Source organism: Lates calcarifer, linkage group LG23 (genome assembly GCF_001640805.2).
Source record: "Lates calcarifer isolate ASB-BC8 linkage group LG23, TLL_Latcal_v3, whole genome shotgun sequence".
Taxonomy (NCBI): domain Eukaryota; kingdom Metazoa; phylum Chordata; class Actinopteri; family Centropomidae; genus Lates; species Lates calcarifer.
The window spans coordinates 15,204,240-15,227,628 of record NC_066855.1 but is presented as its reverse complement, the minus strand read 5'-3'; the positions used below and the strand labels follow the sequence as shown (position 1 = coordinate 15,227,628).

At 40.2% G+C, this 23,389-nt stretch overlaps 1 protein-coding gene across 4 annotated transcripts in view; it reads left to right on the top strand.

Moving 5' to 3' along the window:
• The window catches only part of thrab (thyroid hormone receptor alpha b), a 203,875-nt gene that overhangs the window by 66,287 nt on the left and 114,199 nt on the right, over positions 1-23,389 (top strand). For 2 of the 4 annotated variants that reach the window (XM_051066200.1, XM_051066198.1), the window contains one exon: positions 7,554-7,636. The exons of the other annotated variants lie outside the window; for them this stretch is intronic. The gene's annotated coding sequence lies outside the window, so the exon portion shown is untranslated. The remainder of the gene's footprint in view (positions 1-7,553; positions 7,637-23,389) is intronic. 4 annotated transcript variants of the gene reach the window in all.

Below are 23,389 nucleotides of genomic sequence, written 5' to 3'. Positions count from 1 at the left end.
GGTCCTGAGAAGAGGCTCCAAATGCTGCTTGTGTTCTCTCAGTCATGTCCCTGACCCTTGTCCAGGTTGGGCAGGCTCCAGCTGGTCCCCAGAGTGAGCTCCCCCTACTTTCACATCTGTAGTCCTCTTCTGTGCCAAAACAGGCAGCAGTAACCCTGCTGACCTTGTACGTGTGTGTGTGTGTGTGAGAGAGAGAGAGAGAGAGAGCAATAAATGGACAGCATTAGAGCAAGGAATTAGCATAAAGGGAAAGATGGTACATGGATCATGTGTTGGATATTCAGTTAATGTATTCTCTGTTTGCGCCTATTTGTGTGGGTATCATGTGAGAGAATGTTGTTTACAGTTCATTGCTTCCCCTTGTTATTCCTGTATGTATGTGTGTGTGTGCGTGTGTTTTAATGTGCCAGGCACAAGTGTGTCCACAGACCCTTATCTGACACAGGGGGATAAGTTGACCGAAGGCAACCTCTGCTCTCCTCTACCCTGCCAGCTTCTATACATTAACTTTAAGGACCATACCGGCTAGAATAGTAGTAGTAGTAGTACTAAACCACACTAGTTGTTACTGCGGTAACCATAGGTGTTGCCAAGTCATCTGGGACAAAAATTTTGAAGATTATGACTTTAAAGTTCTCATTAGCTTGATGCACAACACACACAATTAAACAGAACAGTTGATCTTGACAGCACAGACCAAGAAGACTTTGGTGAGTCCAGTCATGCAAAACACATACATTACTAATGGTTAAATTCAATACTTTGACATATCCGTCCCTGAGACTTCTGCCTGATCCCTTAAATGATGGTAGTGAATAGAATGTAGTTTGTGTTGTTCAAAGTGTTGAAAAATTAAGCCTTAGATTATTATGTGATGTGAAAATGCTAACATGCCCTAGTGCTATCAGCGGAAATGTCTCTGCATTACTGTGTATAATTACACATTTGTTTATCCATCATCATGCCCTAATGTGACTCAGTTTGATTCATCAGAAATGCCATAAATACATATTTTGGTCTTTGCATCTAACAGTTGTGCCAACTGATTTTATTATTAGAGATGAGTACTAGTGTATTTCCAGTCAGTGAATAATTGATTATTGAGTTGTCTTTGTTGGAACACAGGCCTCTCATTATGCGTAGTGATGAACACATACAGTACATGTGCCTGCCTCACAGAGGGTTCATACACACACCAACACATACACACACATTCCCATAAAAGCCCACACAGAGAATATAAAACTGTTGCCAGTTCAAGCGTGGCATGGTCATTTTTTGCGTTTCAGTTATTACAGTGTCATACTGTAGATCAGGTTGGCATATGTGCATGTGTGCAACTCGCTGCAGCACTACTGAATCTGAGTCAGAGAGCTTCTTTACTTTAGATTAGAGGAAGGAAGGAAATTAGAAAGAAAGGAGGAGAGGGAGAGAGCGAGAGCAGAAAATGGGTCAGACATCTGAGAGCCAGGCATTCCTTTTTCTGCAATGGATGTCGACATTATCCACTTGCACCTCTTTTTCTAATTCTTTTTCTTGCTTTCTTGCTTTCTCCTTCTCTCGTGCATGTTTTTTTTGTACTCCCCACTTTCCCTGGCCAAAGAAAAGTGCAAAGAGTGGAGGGAGTTATTATGCTTGGCATGTCTGCAGAGGATGGGCTTTAATTTGGACGTGACCCAGCTGATCAATCTCCACATTGGCTCAGTTACAGCACTGAGTGTGTGTGTGAGTGAGTGTGTGTTTGGGTCCGTGTAACAGCTAAGCTTTTCAACTATGCAAACCAGCAGATTGCTCCAAAAGTAAAGTACACTGGATTAATCCCGTGTGGAAATGACTTATTCTATACACAGAGCCGTGGAGGAACAATGAATTGGATTAGAGCTGGAATGAGCATTAATGGAATACATGCTGTACTCATCTGTAACAAAGTCACAATAAAGGAAATTAAGTTTATTCTCTGAAAGGCAGTCTGGACAAGAGCATCAGCTGAATGTCTGCAATGGGAATGTGGGGTCTTATAGGTGGCACATGTGACATGAGTGATGTTAATGTGTCTAATTGTGATTGTAAGCTGATTTGGAGAGGACCTCTCTCACACATAGATGAACACACATGTAGTCTGTTTTATACTCAAATAACTCTGGGTTATTTGCATAATATGCAAACAGATGGATGTGATTCAGTGGGTGGTATGGCAAAGTGTAAGCGAGTCTGCAGCACTTCCTGATTGAGGTCTCTCTCTGGCACGTATCCCACTTCTGTTTGAAAGTCCTGGTTGTAGGCATGACAGCAGCTCTCAGAAACAGACCGCAGCCCGGGTCACCTCACGATTCATTTAGCATCAGCATTTTTTAGTGAGGTGAAAGAAAAGTTTATCCATACTTCAGCTGTGAGGAGACTAGGGTTGGCTATTTTCTTAATTGATAAATCATTTTGTTTATAAAACGTCTTTAAGAATAGTGAAAAATGCTGGTTGCAATTTCCCTCAGCCCAAGGTGATGTCCAAAATTCTCCTATATTTACAACTGTCCAATGCTAATTGCTGCACTTTAACTTTGTCACTTTGTTACTTTCTGTGCCTTTCTATATTATATTTTTTATTTTTCTATTTTCCTATCTTGGTCACCCTTGTTTCTTGCTGCTGTAATGTGAATTTCCCACAAGTGGAATAATAAAGTCTATCTTAATATTAATCTTAATCTTAAAGCTGGCTAAATAAAAATGCACTGTTTTATTTTAAAATGGAAAAGCTTGATGATGTTTGCAGCATGAACTTCTGATAAACAGCTGTGTCTCAAATGTCAGATTTGTCTACCAAAATTAACAATGGCTGCAGTCTAATTTTGGGAGATGCTGTCATTTTACAAGAGAGATTTTCTTATTGTGAAGATTAAGCAACAAAGTCTGCCTGTTGGTCTGCATGACTGGCATACCAGTTTGTTAGAAATACTCCGTCAAACTCGCAGGGAAAGAATGGGACAACGATTCATCAAGTAAAATACAGCTTTGGAATGAAAAGGAGAAGTTTCTTTTCTTGGTTCACTGAAATGAGCAGGCAGCATTAAAAGGACACTTTTTACCAACACAATCATACAACAAATGTCTCTCACTGTTTGCAGAGCAGACAAGCAGGTTTAATCTGAGATAACCTTCCTTTTAAAGCTTATTGACAATAACAGGTACAGTGATATAACAAGGTGAACAGTGTATCGTCAGCTTTAATGACTGTGGATTCAGCTGTAAGTCTTCAACCTTGAAGTATTTTTTTTCTTGTGGAAATGAAACACATGGTTCGGAAACATCTCTAAATCTCACCTTCTGTGTAGCATGTACAAGAATGTTTCGAGTGTTAGCCACAGGCCTTCCTTCAATCTGTTTTTCAGTCACATACTCACACATTTTACTGTTTTTAGAGGCGGCTAGAAATATTAACTCTACGGTCCTGTAGGGCTTAGTCGCCATTTTGTAACATTCTGTGACATTGTTGATAGATCGTTCCTCCCCATCCGTTCCACAGTAGAGGTCAGTAGGCATTTTCCACTCATTTACATTAATTCAGAATTTTCCTTGTAGCAGAAAAACACCTTGTCAGCAATGTAGTCTGCTGACAGATGGTCAAAACCTGCTAGCCTAGCTACAGTACAGCTACAAACAGCCCATAACACAACACTGTCTTTAAAAGAAAATGATAATCTGTTTTCAATTTGAAATGATTCATAATAGTCTCTTTTCTGTGTGTTAATACAGGGCTGGAGTTGGGATATGGTTAGCCTAGCTTAGCATAAAGAGACTGCCCAGGGTCTGCAGATCAGAAGTAGTTAGTAGCTACATGATGCTGGTACAAAGGATTTCTATGCATGATGAATTCAATAAGTAATAAAAGTGTGCAGGTTAAACAAATTGTTTTTCCCTATCAACTTTGCTGCTTACCGCCTGCTTCCACGCTTAATGCTAAGCTAGGCTAAGTGACACCAGACTACATTTACAAATTCCTAAATGAGTAGGCACACATTGGATAGGTGTCTCACTAAGAGGAAAGCAAATAAGTGCATTTTCTAAAACTATTCCTTTAAGTAACTTCCTCAGCATGTAACACAGAAACTCCACTCAAAGACTTAACAAAAAACATCATTTGGACAAAGAATCTTTGTTTGTATATAGGCTAATGCAATAATCCATTACAAGCCTGGCATGAAATGAGTTCATGTTTTTCCCTTTTTATATTCAGGATGTGGTCATGTGGTGAAGGAACAACTGATATTCTTTAAATGCTTTTTAAAACCTAGCCGTTGGGCCCACACCTTTGTAGCCATCTGCTGAACCTCAAAATCATTTGTTGATCTATTGGTGTGGCTGTGTGTTGTTGTGCCCAGAAGTATGTCACAAGACTGAACCTCATGTGTAGGCATGTTAGACAAAATAATTCACTCTCTCTTCCTGTTTATCAGAGTGCAGAGGTGAGGAAGAGCAGTATTTTTGTGATTTTTCTCCTCTTCCTTCTATTATTCGTAAAAAAGTAAAATACTTTGAGAAAACTCTCTTTTCTTTAACAAAATTACCCAGAGTTTTCTAATCTTAAATGTTGTCTTGTTATAATCAGAATAACAAGAACTTGACCTGAAAAGGATAGTCTTAAGTCTCTATCTGATCCAAGAGGAAATAAAGATGACAAATCTGACGGGTCTCGATACTCTTGTTATGGATCTGGTTTGGACTGATTCCCACCCTTAGTGCCGATCTGGCTCTACAAGATGCTTCTAAACAGGATTGAATCATTACTGTATTTCCTGTTTCTAAATGCTAACTTGTAGCTCATTCTGGTTAAAATATAACAGCACATACTGTAAATGGGTTTAAGTGCTGTCAGGTTTGACTCTGCCTCTCTGGCCCTCGTAATTGTCCCATCTGTACCGATGCTTATTTATCGCTGCCTTAGTGCCTGAGTGCTGGCTTAGCATATGGATTAGCCAGAGAATCAGACGCATGGCCACACTGAATTACCATAGCTGCTAATGAAAAAAACTATCAGTGCTGCTGCTCAAAGAAATAATCGCTTGAATACTTAATCTCAGACCTGAGTTGTGGAGGTGGCCAGCTTTGCAGTTGCACCTCACTGTCATGGTAATAATTCTCGAATATACAGCCATCCTTTGACAAATCCTACAGATCCCACTGGTGGAGTGAATTATAAATGTATCACTGAGGAAGTAGTTGTTGAAACTCTTTTACAGTCTGTTCTGTTAAAAATTGAAGGCACTTAATGGCATTCACTGCCCTTGAAAATGTGAGGTAGCATATACTATAGAAGTCATTGTGGTGACATGGTTATTGTAGCTGAAATTAGGTGCACAGTATTTCCAGTATTTCAGTATTTACCCATATTATTTGTCCTAAACAGGGCTACACCTAAGGGAAATAGAAAAGAGTGACAACTGTCTATTATGTTAACATGAGTGTTCTCAACATGTACAATATGTTCTAGTACTGTATGTGTTTTTTTGCCCCTCAGCTAAAGTGCAGTTCCTCCCAGCTGTTTAAAACCTCAAAAGCACATCCAAAGTATGTTTCTCTGAAGCAAGTGGGAATCAGTATACCATAAGCTCCACCTCTCTACTCAACATTTAACTGCATTTAGCAGTCAATGCTTTCTTTGTGTTTCCTCTAAAGGGAACACAAGATGCCATAAACTGTTTTCAAAAACATGGCATCTAAGACTTGCAAAAGAAGCAAATACTTAAAATACATGACTCACACAGCTTCTGTTTACTGACTTTGATATGTGAGACAGCGGCAGTTGTGAGCCAAAATCTGATTGCAAAAAGGCCACCAGTTCTCTCACATGTTACTTTTTGATAACCTTGCAAGCAAGCAGTCGCAATCATGTGCATCCAAAGATGATTTCTGCATCTATTCAGTGTCAGATGGGAGTGGCCTTATGTCTGCCGCCTGCCAAGTCAGGTGGAAAGGTGAGAATGTCACAGCGCTTCTTGGCTGAATGTCATCAGGTAATAACACAACGTGGAGAGATTTATCTGTTGTGCCAGAGACAGAGACAACTATTATGTAATGTGCCTGTGTGTGTGTCAGTGGATATGTTTTGTTTTTTTTTTCAATCAGTGATGAAACTAGCAATAAAAAAACTGATTGACTGACAGGAAATTAATCACATGCATTTTTAAAATACTTAAAGCATGCCTTTAGTTTTACAAGCACTTTGTCATTGGCATCAACTTTTTATTAACTTCATGGAGGGCTGTGTATCTCTCACTCTAAGGTGATACAATACACGGTCCAAGACCAGATACAAAATGTCATTTATATGATAGGCTGTAATTGGAAAGCAGTTTGATATCATTCATTTTTACTTATGATAATACAAGTGACTTGAACAATCAATAATTTCACATGCACAGAAATGTACATATTCTGTCATTGATGCAGTACTTTTAACAATGGTTAGCACTAGCCTTTTAGCTTACCCCTAATTGAAACAAATGTTTCACAGAAATGTTGCTGAATGGGTATTGTTTACACCTGTTCTGGGGTCAGTGTTATATTTCTTAATTTTGTATTTTTAGTAATGCTTTATTGGCAGATGGGTTCAGAGTTAGGGAGTAGCATTAGCTGCTAGCAATATCATTACTCTAGGCTAGATTAGGCTGCACCCTGCTGTAAATTTACTGTCAGGTCACGTCACCTGAGGTGCCATCAATATACAGTTTCTTTCTTTTTTTTAAATTCAAATGATAATAATTCACTTAATTTATATAGTGCCTCCACAATTGAAATATTAAAACACATTTATAAAAAATGAAAGAACTAAAATAATAAACAATAAGCAAGAGGACTGCTGATCTGTCGATAGTTTTCACATGAAATGAGTTGCTAAGGCCCTGTGTAATGTCTAGAAATGTCTTGTTTTGTCCAACCAGCTGCCCCAAACCCAAAGATATTCATTTTATCTCATAAGATAAAGATTTGAGAATGTGAGGCCATTTACCTGAGGCCTTCCTTTTATAATGGTTGTAACACAAGTATAAATAATAGGCCTAGTTGCATAGAGAGTAAAATAGCCAGAGATGATGAAGGGAGTACCTGTAGTACATTCCTCAACATACTGTTTCCTGGTTCTCTGGTTAGTCTAACAAGGGCCGTACTCCCTTTGATTCCTTTGGCCAGCCTAAGCCTTAAGTTAGACACTTCATTTGGCTAAAGGATTAGACTACTAAGCCTTTTAGTGGTAAGCTGGTCACATGAAAATCTAACATCAGTTTGCATAGACAAGAAAACCTTTTACCTCCTCTGGGGATTTTCCTCTCTTGAACCCTGAGACTCCTCCTATGTCATCCCTGACTTGGCAGTACATGCATGCATCAGTGGCCATGTGGATTTCCTTGTGCTAAAGCTGCAACTATCTGTGGGATTTGGCTAACTCTAGTCTCACAGGATCACTCTGCAAGTCCTTTCACTCCTCGTAGTGTGTTTCCTGGTGGATGTTTTTCTTTTGTTGGCAAAGATATGAGGGAATCACAGATTGTCTGTTCTGATTACAGAGTTCCCTGAGACCTGTTTTGGGATGAAAGCCGGGATCAAAAGTAAAGAGACAACACTGAATTGAAGACAACTGACCACCAAGGTAAGAGATGTTTTCATTGCTTCATGTAAACCTGTTGCTGTTAAATCACTCAGTGTTCCTGTTGCTGTGCATACTTTATTAACCTACATCAGTGGGATCTGTGAGTGTATAGTTACAATGATAGTGTCACAAAGTCAGTAGAGTGGTGGGGAGGTGGGGTTGGTTTTATTTTTCCATGCTTGGAACACAGTGTCTCATTTCCACAGGTGCAGATATCACATTTGGTTCAGGAGGGGAGGGGGGTGGGCTTTATGTATAGTACATATGTGCTGTATAGCACATACTGTATGCACAGCACCCTGACAGGTTTGACAGCTCCCCATGAATTAATGTAGCATGCAAATACTTATGTGTTGTTATGTGTAATGTGTTGTTATACTGTCTGAACCTGTCCACATCACTGCACTTTATTTTGTTGACTGAGAAATCACTGCAGTAAATGGAGACATTGGAATCGGCTTGGTATTGCAGCAGGTATTCTGGGCCACTTTTTCTTTACGTTGGGTGGCAACGGGCCAGCGTGAGCATCGCACAGTTCACAGACCCCAAGTTGCAACAGTCAGCGCTCCTCCGGTCCAACATGCTGTGCGTCACTGACAGATCACACCTTTGCTTCACAGCATGTTTCATATTCACTGATGATCCTTTTCATATTGTATTTTCATGCTTTGAGTGTGCACTGTGCACTGACAGATGTGCAGCAAGATAGAGCAATTATTGTTAGAGCTGGGGTCTACCAGCATTTTATTGAATCTAAATCCTTTGGAAATGCAACCCTGCTGCTCAATTTTCAGCGTTAGCTAGAAAGGGCTGAGAAGGCAGAAACAGATATTTTACAGAAACACTACATGTTCAGACGTTGTAAAAACTGAAGGTGAGGTGAACAGAATGAAATGTTGATTAAATATCTGACATATTAAGATAGCAGCTGTAGCCTTCTCACTTTTCCATATCTTATTTTTCTGAGCTACTTGCTCCAAATGCTGGAGATGCACTATTCAGAACTTTAAGGTTATAAATTATTGATGATGATTGTACCACAGTTAGTGAGATTGTTTTACCAGAAAAGACTCACGATTCTGTTGATCTTGTTGAACTGCAGAAACACACAGTCCACTTATAATTGTAGAGTGAAGAGTGATGCATCATTCTCTAACCAACAATCTTTGAGTACAGAGAGCCAAGTTTTATTTTGACCTTCTGGCCTCAGGTTTCTGCAGGCCGGAACAGGAGCGTTGTTCAGAGATATTTGTGTAGCTTTTTTGTGTAAATATTTATAAACCTAAACACAGGTTTTCTTCTCCTTTTCAAACCTGTTTGATGTTCAGGTCCATTGGAAATGATAGTGGGGTTGAAGCTGCTCTGTGACCCACAATTACCCATAACACCTTTCTCTGTGCAGACATGAATCCTCGCAAGGTGAAAAACAGCCTGGAACAGGATCAAAAACAAAACCTTACTCCAGCTTTAGTAGACTACTTTTTCTGTCATGGTGTGCAGAACAACTTAACATTAGAAACTGGCCTGAGCAAGCACTTGAGTCAAAACAAAGCAACTTCTGTCAGAGGGATGAAAGGGGAGCGTGAGCGCTGCACTGAGACACATGCATGCCTGTGTGCTTCTCAGGTGGCAGAGAGAACAAGCTGAGCCACTCCCTGCCCATCTGTCATGCCCATCAAGGGAATCACTTTCCCGCTCTGGCACACACACACACACACACGCTCACAAACACAGACGAGTACACTCACTCCCCTCCCACCTGGGCATGCATTCATGGCTGTGAATACAAACATGCGCACACATAATCAAATGGACAAACATGTACAAACATCCACATGCACACAGACAAATACAAACACACACTGTCTCACACATTCAAATACATACACAGATAATCTCTGAGCTGCACTGACATTTATCTTCAACCCGGGAGTACTGGGGAGCAGGACAGGCAAACTGTGAGTGGGCTCAGAGCCAGCAGTTGAATTACTTTTATTCTCCGTCAGTTTGACTCACCACCTGGCTGGGTAATCCCAGCGCACGCTTTTGGACAGCTCCTGCACTAAACCTCAATTTCAATTTGAGAGAACTGAATTTCTCATATGATCATTCAGCCCCTGCCTGGCTCTAACTGGAAGGAGTAAGCTTTATGACTGTTAATGCTGTGCAGCGAGACACATAATGACATTTGAACTGAAACCATTACAGACGGATGTGAGCGCAAGCTGTCGCTATATTACTGCTGTCTCCTTTTTCTGTTTGTGACATTTGAATAAGGATTTTTTTTTCTTTATAATCAATAAACTAACTCAATAACCTGCCTTTGAGGCTCTTGGATGTCTAGACAGAATAGAGGAGTGGCAATTTGGTTTTACTCTGCAAAGAAGCCAGGAATTAATTCAGAAAGACAATTACCAAGCATGCCGTTAAATTACATTTCCAGGAACTGAGGAGACAATAACTGAATAATGATTCTGGCTAATACCAGCTTGAATTAGTTTGCCTTTGTGGAACTTAATTTGCAATTGTGTTAATATCATGATAGGTGGCTTTACCTGTGTTGTAGGCAGGAGGCTTGGCTGAGTCTCACAGCAGTGGAGGCGTAGCACTCTAACATATTGGGGTTTTTGTTGTGAAGGACAAGTGCTCTCTGCTGTCCGCCATATGGTTTTATTGTAGTACAGAATAAACAAGGAGGAGATGTAATGTTAGGTTGCAGTATCGTAGATATAGAGTGGGTGGTATTTTATGAAACTGTGCGGTTTCTTGGACAGCTCTCTCATTCACTCAAAGGAAGTGGTTTTTGCCTCCTCTCGGCAAAGCACAAAATGTTCCTCTTTTTCAGCTCTCTGTTGATACTCTGTTATTTCATTCATTCTTGTGCGATCATATCAACATCTGTATAAAGACAGGGACTGTTTGGGGTCAGAGGGAAGGCTCAAGTGGAAAAGTGCAAACCGCATTTGGCAGCAAGTAGAAAGCGCTTGTGGTGTAATGTTAGGTAATATTGTTCCTGGTTATGACTGCTTACCTCTCACAGCTCTGTTTGTATTTTATCAGGAGTTGATTGGTCCTGCAGAGTGCAAAGGTTAAGTCTTTGTGATGTTTCCAAAGGCTGGATGTGTTTTTGCCTCAGTACCCATGCAGTTTCCCTATTAATTGCCATCTTTTAAATCACATTTTTGTGCCTTGACATGTAGTTTGAACAGTGAGTAATCCACATCATCAATCCACAAGTAATGCCAGGCTACTGCAGCAGAAGTCTGGATGAAGGACATGCAACAAGGACAATATGTGCTCTGCTACAATGGAGACATGGCACAGAATCCATTGATATAATGTTGTAGCAATAAGGGAAAGCACTTCTCAGCACCACTTTATTACATTGTGCTTCCTGTGCTTTTTTAATACTGTTGGGTTTGTTGGTCTTAAGTTATTTCAGATTGGGTTTATCAGAAACCCTTTTTCCGGAACGAGTTTTTTAACCCTCCTATATAAATATACCCTGCAGAGTTACTCGTAAACAAGCGGTTATATTTACATTCAGAGTGTCTCACCAGTAGTGAATGCATACCACATTTGCAAAGTTGATATTTGCATATATTTAACAGTTGTCTTTTTCGCCTTTTGCAAGTGCATTGCCACATTTCTTGCCACAAGTTGTAGCCAGAAATGTATGTTGGTTTTAGGGCTGGAGCTGATGATTATTGTTATTGTGATCAGTAAATGTACTGATCAGGATATTTTACAGTTGGTGGGTCTTGTCAGTGTTTTCTACAGTTCAAACCATGTATGGCAACAGTGTGTCTAAATTCCTTCAAACATTAGGCATTCCTTGTAATGCAGTTCCCTCTCACTTATCTTGAAGTTTGTACCTGTGATATGCTCAAATTAGGTGATCATATCAGAAATCCCAGTGTGTTGGTCTTTAGTCAAAAACTCCACACTGTCCCAGTGTGTTCTACCTTTAAGCAAACCATCAGAAATACACAGCAAAGACAAGTTGTCATGTTCCTTTTTAAGACTGACATTCATTTTAAATCTTCAGTGGCTGAAAGGAAAGGCTGCACAGTTTTATTGCTTTCTTCTTTTAAAGTATATTTCTCATGCCGTGAGAGCACTTTTTGATCACTCAGATGTAACTGTGGATTTCAAGCTGTGACAGAGGAGAAAGCATCAGATCTGACATATTGATTACAGTGTGTGTCATGGTGACATCTGAAATGTTTGCTTTTACTCTAAAGAAATGTTTCTTGCAATTTTTGATCGGAGTAGCGGGACCACAGGTAACCTGTGATCACAGCTTAGACTACAACTAACATTCATGTTGCATGCCGCTGAAGTTCCTCATCGGGCTCTCTGCATCACTGGTCTCTGCAGCAGCTTCTGTCAGACAGCCAACTGGATATCATGGTGTGAAACAGATATGATTGTATCAAGTGCTACTCAGTTTCAAAACTTAACAATGAGCAGCTTCTTTCAGCAAACCAGACTGCACACATTGTTCTAAGTTCACACATTTCATTGGGAGCCCATGACACTGCACTGACAGCCAGTCTGACAGGAATACTATATTAATATTCACTAATATATAATATTCAAAGCATTCACATTTCAATACATTTACATACTTGAACGTGTATGATCATATTCTACAGCCCTAGATAAAATCCTCGACATACTATGTTTTCCTGGCTGTACTGCAGCTTGATCTAAGATAGCAGCATATTTACATAGACAGTCATTATTGTAAATTAAACTGCTACCTACCCCTGGAGTTAGCAGTTACCTATCTGCTGCAGCACTTTGGTGGCAGTTCCATGTTTGTGAGGTCAAAAGGGACTGTCGATTTCTAATTACAAGCCATGACAAGACATCTGATATTGATGGTAATGAAACATGGTTGAGGGCGTATAAATTAAACTACCATGTCAGGAGCCTTGGTGGTAATCACATCAAGGCAAACTGTCATGGGCAGCCCCTGCTGTGAATGCTTCAGCTCTGTCTGTCATAGTATTCCAATTAGCTTTTTTCCACATATTACTCTCAGTGATAAGAAAAAATAAAATTAAGCAATTACATTAAAGGCCATATAAACATTTATAGCTGTTGCCACTGTTGTCTCATGTCTGTTAGCAGTAAAAGTGTCCATTGTATGATGAATCTTTATCTTTATCATTAATCATTAACAGTTTTAATATTTGAAGAACTATTGATTAATCAAGGAGTTAATCAGCTGAAAATTTATTCTCAACTACTTTTCAAGCAAAAATACCAATTCTTTTAATGGCTCCAACTTCTCAAATTTGCGAGAATTTGCTGTTTTTCTTTTTCTTACATGACAGTGAATTGAATATCATTATTTGTATGTTATGTAAAATGCAAAAAGAGATACTACTCAGTGTTACCGGGGGCTCTAAGAAATGTCAAATTTTTGCTGGTTTCAGCTTCTTAAATTGGTTTTGCGTTTCCTCTGTTTTTACATTGGTGTGAATTAAATACTTTTGGGTTTAGTAGTATTTGTCCTTGGGTTCTCAAAACATGTGAAGGGCATGTCCTGGTACTTTTTGCCATTTTATAGATGAAACAAAGCAGATTAATCAATGATGACAATGATCATTTGTTGCATTTTCAACAATCCAATCAAAGACCGATCTAGTATATAGAGTATACATTCTGTCATTGCTGTCTTATGTCTTTTGTGTTCTGTGCCCATCTGTTAAATTTATAAGACCACTGGATAATTACCCACTACCTCAAGTAAAACGATAACAAAACAGGTCCTTCGTCATTACACTCCAAAATCACTCATATGAGCGTTTGATCTGACTCCTCGTTAACTGGAAATGTTGACGACTAATGGGAAGAATTTTGTATTGGATATTTCACTGTTTCAACAGGCACACCATAAAAACAGTCACGATAAGGCACAGTTTAATAATACTGTTTGAAAATACAAACTACATCCTAACATGAGATGAGATAATGAAAATATAAATAGATAAGCGAACAGATAAAACCTTTTTTTGATGTCAGCAAATATTGCGAACAGGAAAGTTTCTGTCCCTCCAAAAACATCATGATCATGGTCACAGTTATAATGACAGCCTCTCTTTTTTTGTGATTGTAATCATCATGGATTAGTGCTTACACATTATTTCTGACACATCTTCATATGCTGGACTATTTAGCATTGCAGATGAAAAGAATCAATAAATACTTATGCCAATTAATGCAAAACAAACAAGGCTGTGAACTTTGTGCACAGTTATGGTTGATGGAGAACTTAAGCTGTTGTCCTACATACAGTATGTGCTATAGTGAGTCATGATGAATCCCTCTTTCTAAATGCTTAACAGTGGTCAGACATGAGTGAATTGTACACAAAGGAAAGTTTATGTATGTTTATCACCGCTGTGTTTATGCTGTGTAACGTCTATAGGTTCTTCTAGATATAAGGGTCTAAGTCTTGCTTTACATTTTGTCCCTCTTTTCTCTCCTTGTGTGCCCACCTCCCCCCACTGCTTAATCTTCCCCCAAGGCGGTGTCAGTTGAGGCGCAGAACAGGTGCAGCAGTGAGTGATAAGAGCACAGTTCCTGCTCAAACAGTTGGCCCCCGCCACATTATATACTGTATGTAATATACAGTCCAGTCTGCCACTGTGCCACAATTCACATAAGAAGGGAAAACAGGTTCAAAGTACTCATCTGCCCCAGACGCCTTGTTGAATACTGCCCTGGCTGTGTTTGCTCTCACTCTCCTGCCTGTCAGGGCTCAGCTGTATAGGATTATACATGAAGATAACATAGATGGCGCAGACTAGAGACCTCACAGTGTCTTTCACCTCTAGCTGAGGACAAAAAAAGCTGAGCTGGTTTACAAGTTTAATGAGTAACACATCGGTGTGGATAGGTAGCACTGTACAGTGTATATCTTTGGACAGAAAGTGGGTCATTTTGTTGCACATATTCTGAAGAAGTGCATGTAAGAACATACTGGCTTATATGGTTCTATACCTGGTGTTTATGACTGTATATAGTAGTGTGTGTATATGTGTGGTTAGATAGTCTGACAGTGTGTGCTCTGGTAGACAGTAATGTCGACTGAGAGGTGTGGGTGTACAGAGTTGGTGTTAATTTCAAAGCTCCCTTCTGCCCAAGAAAGGCTCTCTTTGTGGTCACAGGCATCTCACTGAGACTCAAAACAAAAGGCAGTATATATTTGTAGTCAGCATGTTTATTATGTTCAGCTTGCTGTAAACACGGTACAAAGCTCTGGATATGGCGAACATTTCCGTAATCAAGACCAGACCACTTTTCCTAGAGGGGCAAAGACACATGGAGACAGAAAAAAAAGAAACACAAAGACCATAAATATGTGAGACAGACAAGAGGGAAAAAGGGCAGAAATGGCCTGAGAGTGGTGGGCAGCATTAACCAGTTTAGAGAAGGGCATTCCAGCTCTTTTGTTGTTGGGCCACAAGTATTCCAGTCTTCCCTGCTCGCTCCTACTCCTTTGCCACACAACTGAAGTGAACTTTGGAGGACTCCAATAAAGGCGGAGAAGAGGGAAGAGTATTAAATGCCTGGGGTTAGGAGTGCTGGCTCGCTTCATATAGTGGACACTCTTTTAGCTCCCCACGTGGTCTGAACTGTTAGCTCCGCTATGACACTCAGAACAGTCTGGTTTGAGTTTTATGCAGGCATGTGGAAGAGTTTCAGGGAGTTTCTGTTCCTTTACATGCACACTATTAAACACAGACAAGGGAAGAAACAAGTCATTCAACATAGTAGGCTTACTCAAGCAGATAGAAATATGCACCCAAAACCCTTTCCCTGTGCATGTAGTGTTGAACGTGTGCACAAACATGTACATATACATGTTCATTTCAGCAAGTAGAGAAGGGATGGGCACAGGAATGCTTCAACCTGCCTTTTGTACTGTATTTGGATGAGTTCCAGATCAGTGAACCGTGTTTTGCACCTTCTAATTAAGGACGCAGTTCTGTAAGCCGCTGGGCTGGTTTCAACATGCCATGACTACTTAAAACCATACTGGGACATTTTCCTTCCATAACTAGGGCAGAGAGGTCGAGTCAACTTCTATAGATCACGTAATGAAAAATTCACGCCTTATCTAGGTTCATGGTTGGTTGAACATTAACTGAACGTAGGCTTCAGTTTTTACCAGTGAGAGTGACATCGTTAATAATATCAGAGTGATACAGAAGCCGGTTCTGAGGCCAGATGTATGACTCATATCATCTCACATAATAGTCCCAAATGACTGGAGAGGTCTGATTCTCTCTAGTTTTATTTCCTCATTTTATGATTGTGGTCACTTCTTCTTGTGTTATTGTTGCTTTATGTCTTGGTATTATTTTATGAGTTTTTTTTTGTTTCGTTTTATCTCACTCTACACTACCAGCTGAGGTGTTATCTGTATTACATAAACTGTCCACGTGCCGTTTGGCAAAGCAGCTCATGTGTGAAACCTCAGCCAAGTCTGTCAAGGTTAGTTTAGCTGAAATTGTGCCAGTGTGGTTTGACACACCTCCCTTGTGTGTGTGTTTATGTGTGTTCAGGTGCTGTTAGAAACTTTGTTTTGTATTTGGCCGTTTGTCAGATAGACCTGCAAGACACATTTTTTCTTTCTATTTGAATACGATGGAGTTGTTTTGCATTGTTGAACCTTTGGCTTTCCAATAAAACTGCTGGATTTAGATCAGATGAAATTACATGTGTAGTTGTGTTTGACAAAGGAAGGCTTGTAATGTTTTATTTAATCTTTTTTTGGCTTGAAATCACAGCATACCGTGTTCTCAGAAAACATGCTGGCTCAGCCTCAACCTTTGACCTCTCCTTACACTGCCGCAGTTTGAGCAAAGCTGCTGAGTGTCATGTTGTAATGTCCCTGTGACCTCACCGTCTTCTTGACAGCTCTTATGGACTGTATGGTTCCAGCAGGCAGAGCTGACATTTGGCAGTCCCCATAATATGAAACAATTTAAAATGAATTTGTGAATTTGAAGTTTGTATTCGAGCTGGACAGCAAAGAGAGACATCTAATTTTGATGTCATCTAGAACCAGCTCCTACAGTGAATTAACCGATACAGCTGCTTACTTTGACAGCACTCATGGTGATTATTTGTTGGGAAGTAGGTTGAAAGAAAACTTATTTATAATATCTCAGACAAAATGTACAAGTGCATGTTTCAGTAGCTCAGGTGATAGAGTGGGTTGGGGCCATTGATGGCTTGGTTGAAGGTTTGAGCCCTAGCTCCTCCCGCATGATGCATGAAAAAGTGTCCTTCAAACATTACTCTCCTGCTGCATGTATACAGGGCAGTGTGTGTAATTTATGGGCTGAAGTTAATGAGAGAAAAATGTCCATCATAGGTTCCTTAAGACTGACATGTTGTCTTAAAAATGCTTGTTTTGTCCAACTAACAATATGAAATAACCAAAGATATTCAGTTTACTTTCACAGAGCTCTAAGGAATTCAGCAAATATTCACCTTTGTGATGCTGGAAACTGAATTTTTGTTTAAGTTTGGTGACATTATATAGTCTTAATGGATTGAATACCCTCATATGAATTCAGTTGTTTGTTTAGATGTTGGCTTAACTGTCCACAAATCACTGGAATACTGCACCTTTTCCTTTAATGTAATATATGCAGCGACTATATCCCAGTCTGTGTGTGTGCCTTAGTGTGTGTCACTCTCTTTATTTGACTCTATGTGTGTCCTTAAATGTGTTTGTGTGTCCTTGTGTGGTGTCTCAGAGTGTGTCCCAGTGTGTTCATCACTGTCTGTTTGTCATTTTATCTTTGTCTATGTGTGAATGCCCAAGGCTTGTGAGTGCATGTCTGAGGGTGTTATTGTGTGTGTGTATGTGTGTGTGTGTGTGTGTGGGTCTCCCCCTGTCTAGAACATTCCAACACTCACCATACGCTCATGCATAGAGCAGTGGGAGACGAATGCAGAGACATGCCTGGGGATGTGGTCAGGAGAGGCCTGTGTTTTATGGAACGTACTGTACTAAGCTGTGCTGCTGCAGTAAAGTTGCTATAAATAGAAGGTGCTGATAAAGAGGAAGAAAAAAAAATGGGGGCTCAGTATGAAACAGACTCACCAAGCTGGTTCTTGCTGGCTGAAGGATCACTGCAAGTCCAGGCTGAGCTAAAACCAACACTGAGGTACATAAGAGCTTATAACCAAGAACAGAATTAAAATTTACTTCTTAATTTATGTGTTTCTGTTAGAGCTTAGGGTTTCAAGACTTGATGTATTTATGATTTTCTTTGGTGAAGTAATGTACAGTCACATATGCTAAGTGTGCTAAACTATGGCCATATCTGATACCACAGAGGCCTATTAGAGAATCATCTGTCTACAGACATGATAAATGTTTATCGATATGTCTGGAAAAGCAGAGATACAAAAGGATAGGTTTGATGAGGTTGGGTTCTAGTCTAGCCTTGGCTCCTCAGAGATCGAGTTTAGACTTATCTGAAACAGACCTGGAGAAAGACCTACTCTAACCCTGCAAACTATGCATATATTGACTTCTTCAAAAGGAAGGCGGATCCAGGGACCGTCAGACCAGGTTCGAAGTAGACCCCAGGACAATTAGACCTGACCCAAAGTGTGGCTGACTTCAAAAAGATCAGTCTTTTTTGCAAGTCACAGTTCACATTCTGCCTCTCTCTGAAAATACACACTCATTCTGTGATCAGGGCTGATCGCCACTCAGGCATTAGACATATTGACCCACAGATCTGGGATCCATGGCTTGACTCTGGTCCTGGTCACCAGAAACCAAGTGGACTCATGATGACCTCTACTCCAGAGCTCTACCCCCCTACTGTACACCTTGAGGAGAACTAGCAGTTAACTTCAACCGTTAACACCTAGCTCTCACTCAACTATTACCCAATTTATCACCTTGTTTTTATTTAAAAATGTTTTGTCTCTCTGTCTCCTTTCTCACTTTTGTATACTCTGCTTTCACACTCTCCTTGACCCTGACTTGCCCTCTTCCCTTTTACTCTACCAGGTGTTGTACCTTCATAACACTCTGTTGAATATATTTTATCCCTCCATGCTAAGACATAGTGGTACACAGAGACACAGGCACTCACACACACACACATGCACATGTGAACCTCTAGATATCTATCTGGCACGTTTCCTACACTGCACCCCCAATGTTCCTATTTGGAATTCTCTCATTCCCCCATCTTGTTTCACCATAGCAACACCAGCATGTCTGTGTTCTTCCTCCCTCACACAAACACATACACACACATATACACACACAGTTATTTCATATTCACCACATTCCCTTTTTTTCCTTTTCTCCTTTTTTTTCTTTATATGCCAGTTCTGAGTTGGTCTTTATGGCCGCCCCCCTGCTTACTGCGTTCCTTCAGGAATTTTGGCTCATGCTCAAAAATTCTAAATCAACTACAGGCTGCTACAGCACCATGGGCCCCCTCACTCCACGTCTGTCACCCCGCATGTTGACCCCAGGGAGTGTTTGTCTCTGTGAGGAAAAGAGGGCTGACAATCAGGCCACGGACAGCCTCTCCCAAGAAGGTTTTTGCAGACTGTCACATAGCTTTTGCCCCCGGTCTCTTTCCTCCTCTGTGTCTTATTTCCTCACTCCTTTACTTTCAATTTGTGTCTTTTTGTCACTACCTGATAAATTGTCCAGCAGTGTTTAACTAACCTCTGTGACCCACAGCATCGCTCTCACTCTCCTTCAGGGATGAGTGATTTTGTAGCCCCCAGTAAAATCTTTCACAAAGCATGAGTTAATACTTTACATTCCTCTGTATATCAGTGACATATGCTTGTGCAAGTTACATCTTTATTGTCATTGGTAAAAATAGGCCATGCAGTAATAGAACTACAACATTGTAGTATAAAAGTTATATTAAAAGTGCATTTTTCTCCTTAACCCTAACCCCCCAGAAAACTACAGATACAGTAAGTTATGTGTTTCAGTTGGAAAATGTGCCAAATTTTCCTAAACTTCACTTATCAAGATTATTCTGTGTAAAGTAGTTTCAGCCTTGCTCCTATTTAGGGTATACATCATTTTGTTTTTAAGAGGCAAGAATGAAGTCAAGTAAATGTAATATTTAGAGGTCATAATGCCCTCAGAGAGGGCTTGCCTAAGTTTTGTTTTGTTTTCATGTGTACATGTGCATCACTTTGTGTTTGGCAGCCTCACTCTTGTTTTGTCTCTTCTCTAGTTTTGTCTCCTTTTCTCCCAGAGCTTACCCCGCTCTGCCTTTCCTTTTTGTGAAGGAAAAAACTAAACAAAAAAAAAAAACAAAGTCAAGTGGAGAGAAATTTGTTCTACAGATGTTGTCTATCCTGGAGCCAAAGGCTCAGCCGAATAGAGGTTTGCTTTCTCTTCCTACCCTTCCTGTCTTCATCTGAGTTCCCCCGTGACTCGTCTGTTGTCCCTCTACCTCTGCATGACCCTTCTGTCTCATTTTCTCATTTTCTCTGATTCTGTTTCCTCTCCAGTACATCGTGTTTGTCTGGTATCTACATGCTGATTAACAAACTACCGTTAATTGTTTTAGTATGCTGATGAAGTGTAATGCTAAGATTTACTAAGCGCTGTTGACACAGGGGTCTATCCGCTGTGCTTTTATGTGGGTTCATGTACAGAGGACTTGGTGTGTATAGAGGCTGTTCAAGACAGCATTTCAAGTGTTTTCAGTGCATGTGTGAGATGCTCAGATGAAAAGCCTGCTGCACATTAGTCCAGTGATTTAGTGAATTTGGCTGCGGTGCCATCCTTATCCCCTCCTGCCTCAACTCCCTTGCTCACTCATCCCTCTATCGTAGGCCTCTTTGGTTGTCCATTGTATTTGGTCTGGTTCAGATTTCCAGTTTGGTGGCTCCTCTGAGGTCGGAGAACACATGTGCAGAGCGGATGTGTTGCCTTGCATGTTTGCAGTCAAGCCAGCTCCCTCACATCTCTCCAGTTCTCTCTGTCATGTTCAGAAGAATATTATTCATGCTTTTTGTGTGTTATGTCACTCGTGAACTTCACTGTGCTGGCACACATCTGAGACGTGTAAACACTTACCTATAAACACAGTACAGTCTAGTGAGTTCTGTTTCCAGCCACATGTAAGAATAACAAAATCAGAAACAATCCTCATGTGCTGAAATGAAGCCAAAAAAGACAAAAACACTGAGCCTCTGATCCTCGCAGTGCACCTGGAATCCTATGGCTCTGCATTAATTTAACATTACTCAAAGACATAAACATATCTGAAGGGCTTGAAAGGCTGTGGAAATCAAGTGCTGCTGGTTTCTGCTCTCAACTTCCCTGACCATTTATAGTGAATGTAAATTCTAGTTTGTTGATCCAGTCTTAGCCCATTGTTGTCTATGTTGAAAGCCAAACATGGTTAACAGACCTTCCCTAACTTGTTTAGGAATCACATTTTTCCAGCATTATTACTTCAGAAGTTGTCCACAGGAGTCTACAGTTCAGTTGCCCTCAAGAGCTACTTAATAGCAGTGTTTTGTTTTCAACATTATACACAAAGCCAGTCTGTCTCACATCTTCAAATTTATTCAGCTATTCTAGTTGTGGTGTTGTCCTCATTGATGGCTGTCTCCCCCAGTTAGAGAAACAATTGACAAATCAGAGCTTTGTAGGTGGGATTAAGAATGGGGACATAATCTTCCTACATATCTAGCTAGCTGTCTACATTCATGCAAAACAGTTGACTACAAAATGGCAGGTTACAATCCTAACACTAATTTTCTTCTTTGATTGTCATAAAAATGGTAGCTTTATGTTTTCCCAGTCCTGACTATGACAGCTTCCATGTAAACTGAAAATTCTTGTCAGAAAATTTTGTCATCACTTGCTACTGCTTAGTTACGGTAAAACAAAAAATTGGACCAACATGAGCAAAATGTCAGACTGAATGAATAAAGGCTACACAAAGGCCTCTTACACTGCAGTGGAAGCTGTTGCATCAGGCAGTTAGAAGTCTTTTAGTTGTTCTGCAACCTTAAAGTGTAGCAGTAATATATTCATGCCAGCTACCACAGAATGTCCTCCAGGCCTGTTGTGGTTGTTGACATATGTCTTTGAATAACAGGCTGTATTTTAACATCTCAAATTCTCTTTAAGACATAACCTGCCTCTCTTTAACATTCTTCAGCTGGCAGCTACTGTATATAATTATTTGATATTTTCAATGCATAAGATCAGTTCTTGCTCAACCAGTAGACAACTTTTAAGGAACTGATGTCAGTGACAAAAGCTGACTCGCAAGCCAGAGGAGCAAAAGCAGCAGGTTTCCTGATCCAGGGTTCACAGAAAATGTTTCTGCTTTTTCCAGTTTCCACTTTATTACAGATTTGATCACAGATCATATACAGGAGCTCTCACATCTCCAGTTCTCTGACACAAAAGGCAAGCATATGGTTACTCCACAAGGAGTGTCTCTCTGTTAGAGATACTGATCCAGCCAAAACATAGTAGCTCATATGTAGAGCTATCAATTATGTACTATGTGAATGGAATCACATTTTCTGTAAAGGGGAAGGGCTGTGCTGTCGTAGAGCTTTCCTAATTCAAGTTTGGCTCTGATGGTAGTTATTATGTAGTTGATATTACACAGTGGGATTGTGATGTTAGCACAGGCCAGCAGCAAAACTTCATATATCATGTGATACACTGGCTCCACAGAGCTAAATTGTAAAACACTAGCTCTTGTTACTAAGAGAACTAAATCAAGAGGGGGCTCTTCATGGTAGATTTCCCACAACTTCAACTGTTACATGATTTAAAAAAAAAACTCCCAGTCTTCCCAAGCACTAATCCACAGGCTCTGGTTCTCTGTGCTACGGCTGTTACTTAATACATAAAGACTCCAAGGATGCAGATGTACAGTGCTGAGTGTTGCCTCTCTACAGGATGTTGTTGGGTAGCTGCTGCTCTGCTGTATACTAAGCATGACATTGTACAGTATCTGTGCTGTGGCTGGCAGCACCATAGTTGCCCTGGTTTTAAATAAGCAACAAGGCACATGTACTCAATCAGAGGATTTGGCAGGGCAATTGCTCAGAGTGCGAGGCTGCCAGTACTGACGCTTTTTTCTGCTGTCTATCAGACGCCTGCTGTTCCCTCGCCAGACCTTTACTCCATTGTTGTTGTGCTTATCTGGTGAAAGAGAGGAGGGAGGTGGGAATTGGCTTGAACTTATGGCAAAGTCAAAGTTAGTCCAGATCAGCTGAGAAACTTTGGCTGCTGTGCATTCATCAAGCTGCAGCTGAGCTCCTGAATGTCTTTCAGCTGACAGTCACTGGGAAACTGGAATCTAATACTGCTCTGTATTTACTACAGAGTTTATTTACTGTACTTGTGTGTATTTTGATTCCCTCCAGCATTGATTTTGCAGGGAATTTAATATAAATTCAGATATATCCTTTGACAATGTGACAGGAAACGCTCAAGAATCTGATCTCAGTGGTTATATTTTGCATTGTCAACAACCTGTGATTCACAGGCTGCTAGAGTCAACCTATTTTAACTTAATTTTGCACATTCCTGGCTAGTGGTTTATTACAAGAACATATAGCGTGCATAATAAATGCATGGCATGGTTTGGTTTGGCATGACTAAATTTTTTGTCATTTAATAAAAAGATCAAATGTTAAATGGTGTCTAAACATTAGCAGCCAAACGATCTTAATGAA